The sequence below is a fragment of the Oncorhynchus keta genome, chromosome 2, assembly GCF_023373465.1.
Source record: "Oncorhynchus keta strain PuntledgeMale-10-30-2019 chromosome 2, Oket_V2, whole genome shotgun sequence".
In the NCBI taxonomy this organism is placed as follows: domain Eukaryota; kingdom Metazoa; phylum Chordata; class Actinopteri; order Salmoniformes; family Salmonidae; genus Oncorhynchus; species Oncorhynchus keta.
Genome location: NC_068422.1, coordinates 25,647,420 through 25,658,602, shown reverse-complemented (window position 1 = coordinate 25,658,602; position 11,183 = coordinate 25,647,420).

The following is an 11,183-nucleotide window of genomic DNA, read 5'->3' as shown; positions in this document are numbered from 1 at the left end:
CCTGTGTGTAAGCACCTGCTTTCAATATATTTTGTATCCCTCATTTACTCAAGTGTTGCCATTATTTTGTCAGTTACGTATATCTGCAGTCAGTGTTTTGATTCGAAAATTGAGGCGAGTGCTAAACTGGGAGGCAACCTGTCAGTGATATCATAAAGATACGCCAAGACAAAATAGAACATGGCCTCCCACACACATTCATTAAGACAGATTAAAGTACAAGTAAAAGCTCATTTACTTGGATACTTTTCATTCTACTTGAATAACAGTCATAATTGTTATTATTCAATCGTCAAGTCCAGTAACATTATACACTCCTGACCTGAACAAGCTTCAGATAGAGTATGGAATTAAGATTGCTTGATGGCAGTGTTTTCCTGTTGAGGTGAGATGCTGTGTTTGTGTTGTGGATTTCATTGCAGACACATTGTATTTATTGCAATTCTAATTATTTACATGGACACTGATGGCTTGTAATCACACTTTTTGTTGTTGAAATTTGCTGTGGTTCTGACTGCCAGACACAGAGACCAATCAAAAGGTTGTTTGGAGTCAGTAGCCCCTCCTAGCAGAAAAGGCAGGCATTTTGTTTGCACATTGTCACGCCCTGGTCGAAGTAATGTTTGTCTTCATTTATTTGGTCAAGCCAGGGTGTGACATAGGTTATTGTGGTGCGTTTCTGTCATGGGGTTTTTGTGGGGTGTCTAGCTTAGTCTATGGCTGCCTGAGGCGGTTCTCAATCAGAGTCAGGTGATTATCGTTGTCTCTGATTGGGAACCATATTTAGGCAGCCATATTCTTTTAGTATGTCGTGGGTGATTGTTCCTGTCTCTGTGTTTGTTTGTCACAAGATAGGCTGTATAGGTTTTCACGTTCTGTTTGTTGTTTTGTAGATTAAGTTATTTCATGTATCGTTCATTTTTTCATTAAAGAACATGAGTAACCACCACGCCGCATTTTGGTCTGCTCCTCCTTCTACAGACGAACGTCGTTACAGAATCACCCACCACACCCGGACCAAGCGGCGTGTCAACAGGCAGCAACAGCAGAAGCAGCGAAAGGAGGAACGGACATGGGAGGATGAATTGTTCGGAGAGGGACCCTGGGATCAGCCTGGAGAATATCGCCGCCCCAAAGAAGAACTGGAGGCGGAGAGAGCTGAGAGGCACTGGTATGAGGAGAAGCAACAGCGGCAGCAGGAGCAACAATATTGGGACAACACTACTTGGGAGGAAATAGACAGGTGGGCGGTCGACCCAGGGAGAGTACCGGAGCCCGCCTGGGATTCGCTGGAGCAGTGTGAAGAGGGTTATAGGAGAATGGAGTTGGAGAGACAAGCACGGCGGCGCAGAAGGAAGCCCGAGAGTCAGCCCCAAATATTTATTGGGGGGGGCTCAGGGAGAGTATGGCAGAGTCAGGAGTCAGACCTGAGCCAACTCTCCCTGTTTATCGTGAGGAGCCAAGGAGGAGACCAGAGCCGGTGTTAGAGGTGAGCGAAGCAGAGACTGTGAAGGAGTTAATGGGGAAATTGGAGGAGAGAGTAATGAGGGAGTTGCTAGTTTGGTGCTTTAGGTACGACATTCGTCCGACGGAGCGTGTCGGGATTTGATGGCACCTGGGTCAGCGCTCCATACTCATCCTGAGGTGCGTGTTAGTCGGCTGGTGAAAATTGTGCCAGCCTCACGCACTAGGCCTCCTGTGTACCTACCTAGCCTTGCGCGTCCTGTGCCAGCCCTGCTCTCAGGCTCTCCAGTACACCTTCACGGTCCGGTCCATCCTGTGCCACCTTTACACACCAGACCTCCGGTGGCAGCTCCCCGCACCAGGCTTCCTGTGAGTGTCCTCGGTCCAGTACCACCAGTTACAGCACCACGCACCAGGCCTTCAGTGCGCCTCGCCTGTTCAGCGCAGCCAGAGCCTTTCTCCTCTCCAGTGCTGTCGGAGTCTCCCACCTGTTTAGCGCTGCCGGAGCCTCCCGCCTGTTCAGCACAGCCAGCGCTTTCCTCTCCTGCGCTGCCGGAGTCTCCCGCCTGTTTAGCGCAGCCAGAGCTTTCCTCCTCTCCTGCGCTGCTGAAGTATCCTGCCTGTTCAGCGCAGCCAGAGCTGCCAGCCTGCATGGAGCAGCCTGAGCTGCCAGCCTGCATGGAGCAGCCTGAGCTGCCAGCCTGCATGGAGCAGCCTGAGCTGCCAGCCTGCATGGAGCAGCCAGCCTGCATGGAGCAGCCAGAGCTGCCAGCCTGCATGGAGCAGCCAGAGCTGTCAGTCTGCAGGGAGCAGCCAGAGCTGCCAGTCTGCATAGAGCTGCTAGTCTGCATGGAGCAGCCTGAGCTGTCAGTCTGCATGGAGCAGCCAGAGCTGCCAGTTTGCATGGAGCAGCCAGAGCTGCCAGTCTGCATAGAGCTGCCAGTCTGCATAGAGCAGCCAGGATCCGCCAGTCAGCCAGGATCCGCCAGTCAGCCATGATCTTCCAGATCTTCTAGTGGTGTGGGGGCTGTGCTTTGGCAAAGTGGGTGGGGTTATATCCTTCCTGTTTGGCCCTGTCCGGGGGTGTCCTCGGATGGGGCCACAGTGTCTCCTGACCCCTCCTGTCTCAGCCTCCAGTATTTATGCTGCAGTAGTTTATGTGTCGGGGGGCTAGGGTCAGTTTGTTATATCTGGAGTACTTCTCCTGTCCTATTCGGTGTCCTGTGTGAATCTAAGTGTGCGTTCTCTAATTCTCTCCTTCTCTCTCTCTTTCTCTCTCTCGGAGGACCTGAGCCCTAGGACCATGCCCCAGGACTACCTGACATGATGACTCCTTGCTGTCCCCAGTCCACCTGGCCATGCTGCTGCTCCAGTTTCAACTGGCCTGGGCCCTAGGACCATGTCCCAGGACTACCTGACATGAGGACTCCTTGCTGTCCCCAGTCCACCTGGCCATGCTCCTGCTCCAGTTTCAACTGTTCTGCCTTACTATTATTCAACCATGCTGGTCATTTATGAACATTTGAACATCTTGGCCACGTTCTGTTATAATCTCCACCCGGCACAGCCAGAAGAGGACTGGCCACCCCACATATGCTCTCTCTAATTCTCTCTTTCTTTCTCTCTCTCGGAGGACCTGAGCCCTAGGACCGTGCCCCAGGACTACCTGACATGATGGCTCCTTGCTGTCCCCAGTCCACCTGACTGTGCTGCTGCTCCAGTTTCAACTGTTCTGCCTTATTATTATTCGACCATGCTGGTCATTTATGAACATTTGAACATCTTGGTCATGTTCTGTTATAATCTCTACCCGGCACAGCCAGAAGAGGACTGGCCACCCCACATAGCCCGGTTCCTCTCTAGGTTTCTTCCTAGGTTTTGGCCTTTCTAGGGAGTTTTTCCTAGCCACCGTGCTTTTACACCTGCATTGTTTGCTGTTTGGGGTTTTAGGCTGGGTTTCTGTACAGCACTTTGAGATATCAGCTGATGTACGAAGGGCTATATAAATAAATTTGATTTGATTTGATCTGCCAGTCAGCCAGACTCTTCCAGATCTGCCAGTCGACCAGACTCTTCCAGATCCGACAGTCGACCAGACTCTTCCAGATCCGACAGTCGACCAGACTCTTCCAGATCCGACAGTCGACCAGACTCTTCCAGATCCGACAGTCGACCAGACTCTTCCAGATCCGACAGTCGACCAGACTCTTCCAGATCCGACAGTCGACCAGACTCTTCCAGATCCGACAGTCGACCAGACTCTTCCAGATCCGACAGTCGACCAGACTCTTCCAGATCCGACAGTCGACCAGACTCTTCCAGATCCGCCAGTCGACCAGACTCTTCCAGATCCGCCAGTCGACCAGACTCTTCCAGATCCGCCAGTCGACCAGACTCTTCCAGATCCGCCAGTCGACCAGACTCTTCCAGATCCGCCAGTCGACCAGACTCTTCCAGATCCGCCAGTCGACCAGACTCTTCCAGATCCGCCAGTCGACCAGACTCTTCCAGATCCGCCAGTCGACCAGACTCTTCCAGATCCGCCAGTCGAACAGACTCTTCCAGATCCGCCAGTCGACCAGACTCTTCCAGATCCGCCAGTCAGCCAGGATCTGCCGGAGCAAACTACCTGCCTGAGCTTCCACTCAGTGCCGAGCTTCCCCTCAGTCCCGAGCTTCCCCTCAGTCCCGAGCTTCCCCTCAGTCCCGAGCTGCCCCTCAGTCCCGAGCTGCCCCTCAGTCCAGTGGGGTTCTGGGTGAGGACTACTAGGCCATGGTCGGCGGCGAGGGTGGACTATCCCAGGACGCGAGGGGGAGAAACTAAGACATTGATGGAGTGGGGTCCACGTCCCGAGCCGGAGCCGCCACCATGGACAGACGCCCACCCGGACCCTCCCTATTGTTTGGATGTGCGTCCGGGAGTCCGCACCTTAGGGGGGGGGGGTCGAAGTAATGTATGTTTGTCTTCATTTATTTGGTCAGGCCAGGGTGTGACATGGGTTATTGTGGTGTGTTTTTGTCATGGGGTTTTTGTGGGGTGTCTAGCTTAGTCTATGGCTGCCTGAGGCGGTTCTCAATCAGAGTCAGGTGATTATCGTTGTCTCTGATTGGGAACCATATTTAAGGCAGCCATATTCTTTGAAAGGGATAAATAAAATAATTTACCTTTGTCAGATGGGTGATTGTTCCTGTCTCTGTGTTTGTTTGTCACAAGATAGGCTGTATAGGTTTTCACGTTCCGTTTGTTGTTTTGTAGATTAAGTTATTTCATGTATCGTTCATTTTTTCATTAAAGAACATGAGTAACCACCACGCCGCATTTTGGTCCGACTCTCTTTCTACAGACGAACGTCGTTACACCCATGTCCATCCCAGGTATATTCACAGTTCCCCTTGAGTCGCTTGTTGAGGTTATAGCAGAAGTCCATTATGTACAGAAGAGCCATAACCGTGTACAGAAAAACACAAAATGGTTTGTAGCTCTGAGTCAGAAAGAGCCAGAGCCAGAGAGAGTCAGAGGTAAATAACAGGGTTGGGGTCAATTCAAAATTGAATTCAGCCCATGAAATTCAAAATGTAATTGGCCACACCCCACAGGAAGAAGTGTGGCGTGTGGGTGTAATATATTAGCTTGATTATAACTCAGATATGTCTTATTTTTGTCATGAGGGGTTAGTTCCCTTCTGGAGTGTTTTATTTAATGCATTCTGTCAAATTAAAATGTTTCTAATATTTAAACGTGTAATTTAATTATGAATTACCTAGAAAATTATATTATATTTACAGACTACAATAATTTAAAACCCATTTTAGGAAAATATGTTTTAACCTATAATATGTTATACATAGTATTAGTAACCATACATTGTGTCAAAATAAACATGTATATAGGCCATGTGATGTGTAGAATAAAATAGCAATTCTCTACCACAAATTAAAATTAATTTTAAGTTTTGCTTTCTGTGGGGTCTGGCCAATTCCAATTCAAGAACTGAAATGGATTTAAAGACCAATTCGCAACTCAATTTAGAATTGCCCCTAACCCTGTCGTCCATCCTGGGTGTCTGTATGAGGACGTTATACCCTGGCCATGGTTGAGCCCCATTGTTCCACCATTTTGGAAATAAGATGAGTCTAGTTGCTGAACTGCTAGCCACTAGCAAGACACCCTTTATTAGAGACAGAAAATACAACAATCTGATCTGTTAGATTACTTTAGAAGTACAGCATTTCTCCTTTCCATCTCATCAAAAAATAAACTTAATGCATGGCCCAATACTCTTGTAACAGGCTACTTGATTGTTGAATAATCTAAGCACACGCAACACCGCAGAAAAAAGTGTTTTCTCCTTGGCACATGAGTCCAGTATACACATCATTTTGAACTGGGATGTTCTTCCTTCCCCTGCCAAATATAGGTTTAGTATATTAGGATCCCATCTGCCAACGGCCTCCTTAAAGCTTGTCTAATCCAGCTGCTTTCTAACAGGGATTCCTACCTCAGAATCCATCTGCTGTTACTACCTCATACACACACAGACACACACAGACACACACAGACACACATGCGCACACACACACGCACGCTAAAGAATTCATGAGTCTGCCGCCTGTATGATCCAATACAGAATGTACAGTGCCTTCGCAAAGTATTCAGACCCCTTTACTTTTTCCACATTTTGTTAAGTTACAGCCTTATTCCAACGTTGATTAAATCATTTTTCCCCCTCATCATTTTTTGCTACCCTTCCCCAGAGCTGTGCCCTGCCACAATCCTGTCCCGGAGCTCTACAGACAATTCCTTCAACCTCATGGCTTGGTTTTTGCTCTGACATGCACTGTGGGACCTTATATAGACAGGTGTGAGCCTTTCCAAATCATATCCAATCAATTGAATATACCACAGGTGGATTCCAATCCAGTTGTAGAAACATCTCAAGGATGATCAATTGAAACAGGATGTACCTGAGCTCAATTTCGAGTCTCAATTTCAAATACTTATGTAAATACGTTATTTCAGGTTTTAGTTGTATTAAATTTGCAAACATTTCAAAGTACCTGTTTTTGCTTTGTTATTATGGGGTATTGTATGTAGATGGCTGAATATTTTATTTATTTAATCCATTTTAGAATAAGGCTGGAGCGTAACAAAATGTGGAAAAAGTTAAAGGGTCTGAGTACTTTCCGTGGCTGTTCTCTCCATAAGAATGTGTACTTCATCTACAGGTCAATCATCTACAGGTCAGATCAATGATCTACAGGTCAGATCCAAGCAGACTGAGGGTATTTATTCCACATCTTACAGTGCATGTTATGGTATAAAAATTGCAATCCTGCTCTCTTTATTGTCTTTTCCCCTTTTTTCCCCCAATTACAATCTTGTCTCATTGCTGCAACTCCCCAACAGGCTCGGGAGAGGTTGAAGGTTCAGTCATGCGTCCCCAGAAAAATGACCCCCCACTCAAGCCACATGCCTTAACACCCGCCCACTTAACCCAGAAGCACCAATGTGTAGGAGGAAACACTGTTCAACTGACAACAGAAGTCAGCCTGCAAGCACCCGGCCCGCCACAAGGAGTCTCTAGAGCACGATGAGCCAAGTAAAGCACCCCAGTCCAAACCCTCCCCTAACCCGGACGGCGCTGGGACAGTTATGTGGCTGATTGTAACACAGCCTGCGATGCAGTGCCTTAAACTACTGCGCCATTTGGGAGGCCCATTCTATGCTCATCAAAACTGTGGACATTGCATATAACATAGCTGTGTTGTTTGAGGGAGCTGAACTTTTAAACAAAAGTATGTTTTAACGATCTCAAGTTTTCAAATATTATCTTGTTAATATTATAGTTACTCCTGGCAGATGTGTTTGGCTGTGCTGCTGCTTGACCTCTGTTTTCTCAATAGGGGTTGACTCTGATCTTTCCAGTGAGTTTCCTAATGCGGTCCCAGGCCTTATCCTGGAGATTTGACAGAGGTACGGGAGGTCGGCCTCGACATGGTGGGTCATGGGTTGAAGGCTGGTTAGGATTTGGCTTAATAGACTAAGAATGTCAATCAATGGTATTACTGTGTGTGTGTGTGTGTGTGTGTGTGTGTGTGTGTGTGTGTGTGTGTGTGTGTGTGTGTGTGTGTGTGTGTGTGTGTGTCGGAGGAATAAAACCAAACACCTTTGGAAATGAGGCAGACTATTCTCTGCATTTATCACATACAGTGGCAAGAAAAAATGATGTGCCCTTTGGAATTACCTGGATTTCTGCATAAATTGGTCATCAAATTTGATCTGATCTTCATCTAAGTCACAACAATAGACAAACATGGTGTGCTTAAACTAATAACACACAAATTATTGTATTTTCCTTGTCTATATTGAATATATAATTTAAACATTCACAGTGTAGGTTGTAAAAAGTATGTGAACCCCTAGGTTAATGAAGCTAAAAGCTAATTGGAGTAAGGAGTAAGCTAACCTTGTCACGCCCTGACCATAGAGAGCCCTTTTATTCTCCATTTTGGTTAGGTCGGGTGTGACTAGGGTGGGTGATCTAGTGTGTTTATTTCTATGTTGGCCTGGTATGGTTCCCAATCAGAGGCAGCTGTTTGTCGTTGTCTCTGATTAGGGATGATATTTAGGCAGCCATTTCCCCACTGTGTTTTGTGGGATCTTGTTTTTGTGTAGATGCCTGTGAGCACTCCAGAACGTCACGTTTCATTTATTCTTTATTGTTTTTGTGCGTTTCATTGAATAAACATGTGGAACCCATATCGCACTGCGCTTTGGTCCGAGTATGCTTAGGACGATCGTGATAAACCTGGAGTCCAAGAAGCATTGCTTGATGGGAACCATGCCTCGAACAAAAGAGATCTCAGAAGACCAAGATTACGAATGGTTGAGTTGCATAAAGCTGGAAAAGGTTATAAAAGTATCTCTAAAAGCCTTGATGTTCATCAGTTCATGATAAGACAAATTGTCTATAAATGGAGAAAGTTCAGCACTGTTGCTACTCTCCCTATTAGTGGCCGTCCTGCAAAGATGATTGCAAGAGCACAGCGCAGAATGCTCAATGAGGTTAAGAATCAATCAATCAAATATATTTATAAAGCCCTTTTTACATCAGCCGATGTCACAAAGTGCTGTACAGAAACCCAGCCTAAAACCCCAAACAGCAAGCAATGCAGATATGCAGGTCCTTCTGTAGCTCAGTTGGTAGAGCATGGCGCTTGTAACGCCAGGGTAGTGGGTTCGATTCCCGGGACCACCCATACGTAGAATGTATGCACACATGACTGTAAGTCGCTTTGGATAAAAGCGTCTGCTAAATGGCATATATTATTATATTATTATTATATAGAAGCACGGTGGCTAGGAAAAACTCTCTAGAAAGGTCAGAACCTAGGAAGAAACCGAGAGAGGAACCAGGCGTGGCCAGTCCTCTTCTGGCTGTGCCGGGTGGAGATTATAACAGAACATGGCCAAGATGTTCAAACGTTCATAGATGACCTGCAGGGTCAGATAATAATCACAGTAGTTGTAGAGGGTGCAACAGGTCAGCCCCTCAGGAGTAAATGTCAGTTGGATTTTCATAGCCGATCATTCAGTTAGAGAGTTAGAGACAGCAGGTGCGGTAGAGAGAGGGTCCAAAACAACAGGTCAAGGACAAGCTAGCACGTCCAGTGAACAGGTCAGGGTTCCATAGCCGCAGGCAGAACAGTTCAAACTGGAGCAGCAGCATGACCAGGTGGACTGGGGACAGCAAGGAGTCATCAGGCCAGGTAGTCCTGATGCATGGTCCTCCGAGAGAAGAGAGAGAGAAAGATAGAAAAAGAGAAAATTAGAGGGAGCATACGTAAAATTCACACAGGACACCGGATAAGACAGGAGAAATACTCCAGATATAACAGACTGACCCTAACCCCCTGACACAAACTATTGCAGCATAAATACTGGAGGCTGAGACAGGAAGGGTCAGGAGACACTGTGGTGGGGCCAAACAGGCAGGATATAACCCCACCCACTTTGCCAAAGCACAGCCCCCCACACCAATAGAGGGATATCTTCAAACACCAACCTACTACCCTGAGACAAGGTCGAATATAGTCCATGAAGATCTCCCCCACGGCACAAACCCAAGGGGCGGGGGGGCAGTGGCAGGAAGATCACGTCAGTGACTCAACCCACTCAAGTGACGCAGGACGGCATGGAAGAGCACCAGTAAGCCAATGACTCAGCCCCCGTAATAGGGTTAGAGGCAGAGAATCCCAGTGGAGAGAGGGGAACCGGCCAGGCAGAGACCGCAAGGGCAAATCCTAGTGTCAGCTAAAGACTTACAGAAATCTCTGGAACATGCTAACATCTATGCTGACGGGTCTACGATATGTAAAACACTAAACAAGAATGGTGTTCATGGGAGGACACCACGGAAGACGCCAATGCTGTCCAAAAAAATCATTGCTGCACTTCTGAAGTTTGCAAAAGTGCACCTGGATGTTCCACAGCGCTACTGGCAAAATATTCTGTGGGCAGATGAAACTACATTTGAGTTGTTTGGAAGGAACACACAACACCATGTGTGGAGAAAAAAAGGCACAGCACACCAACATGAAAACCTCATCCCAACTGTAAAGTATGGTGAAGGGAGCATCATGGTTTGGGGCTGCTTTGCTGCCTCAGGGTCTGGACAGCTTGCTCTCATTGATGGAAAAATAAATTCCCAAGTTTATCAAGACATTTTGCAGGAGAATGTAAGGCTATCTGTCCCCCAAGTGAAGCTTAACAGACATTGGGTGATGCAACAGGTCAATGACCCAAAACACAGAAGTAAATCAACAACAAAATGGCTTCAACAGAAGAAAATACGCATTCTGGAGTGGCCCAGTCAGAGTCCTGACCTCAACCCGATTGAGATGCTTTGGCATCTCAAGAGAGAAGTTCACACCAGACATCCCAAGAATATTGCTGAACTGAAACAGTTTTGTAAGGACGAATAGTCCACAATTCCTCTTGACCATTGTGCAGGTTTGATCCACAACTACAGAAAACGTTTGGTTGAGATTATTGCTGCCAAAGGATGGTCAACCAGTTATTAAATCCAAGGGTTCACATACCTTTCCCACCCTGCACTGTGAATGTTTACACGGTGTGTTCAATAAAGACATGAAAATATATAATTGTTTGTGTGTTATTAGTTTAAGCAGACTGTGTTTGTCTATTGTTGTGACCTAGATGAAGATCAGATCAAATTTTAGGACCAATTTATGCAGAAATCCAGGTATTTCCAAAGGGTTCACAAACTTTTTCTTGCCACTGTATGTTTATATCTTTACAAACCTAGTCCCGTGCCTTACAGAAAAGTTCACAGTATTCCCCAACCCACACCCTCTCAGTAGTGTTCACTCTGCCCAGATGATCCCTTATTACTGGCAGAACTAACATAGGGGCTAGGGACAGTTGAGTTAAGACACACATGAAGGCAGATTTGTATTATTATTATTTGTATTTTGGATTTAACCTTTATTTAACTGATATACAGGGGATTATTTTAGTTAAGGCACAGGAGACTCTCAGTTAAGACACAAATGAAGACTGATACACACAGGACTCTTAGTTAAAGGACAAGTTCACTTTTTGATGTAAATGGCATGTTATAGAAATGTCATTACACTTTTTTTGCCATTTCTCTTACTTTTGAGGAATTTACCCCACCAGCAACGCTATATCCTAGC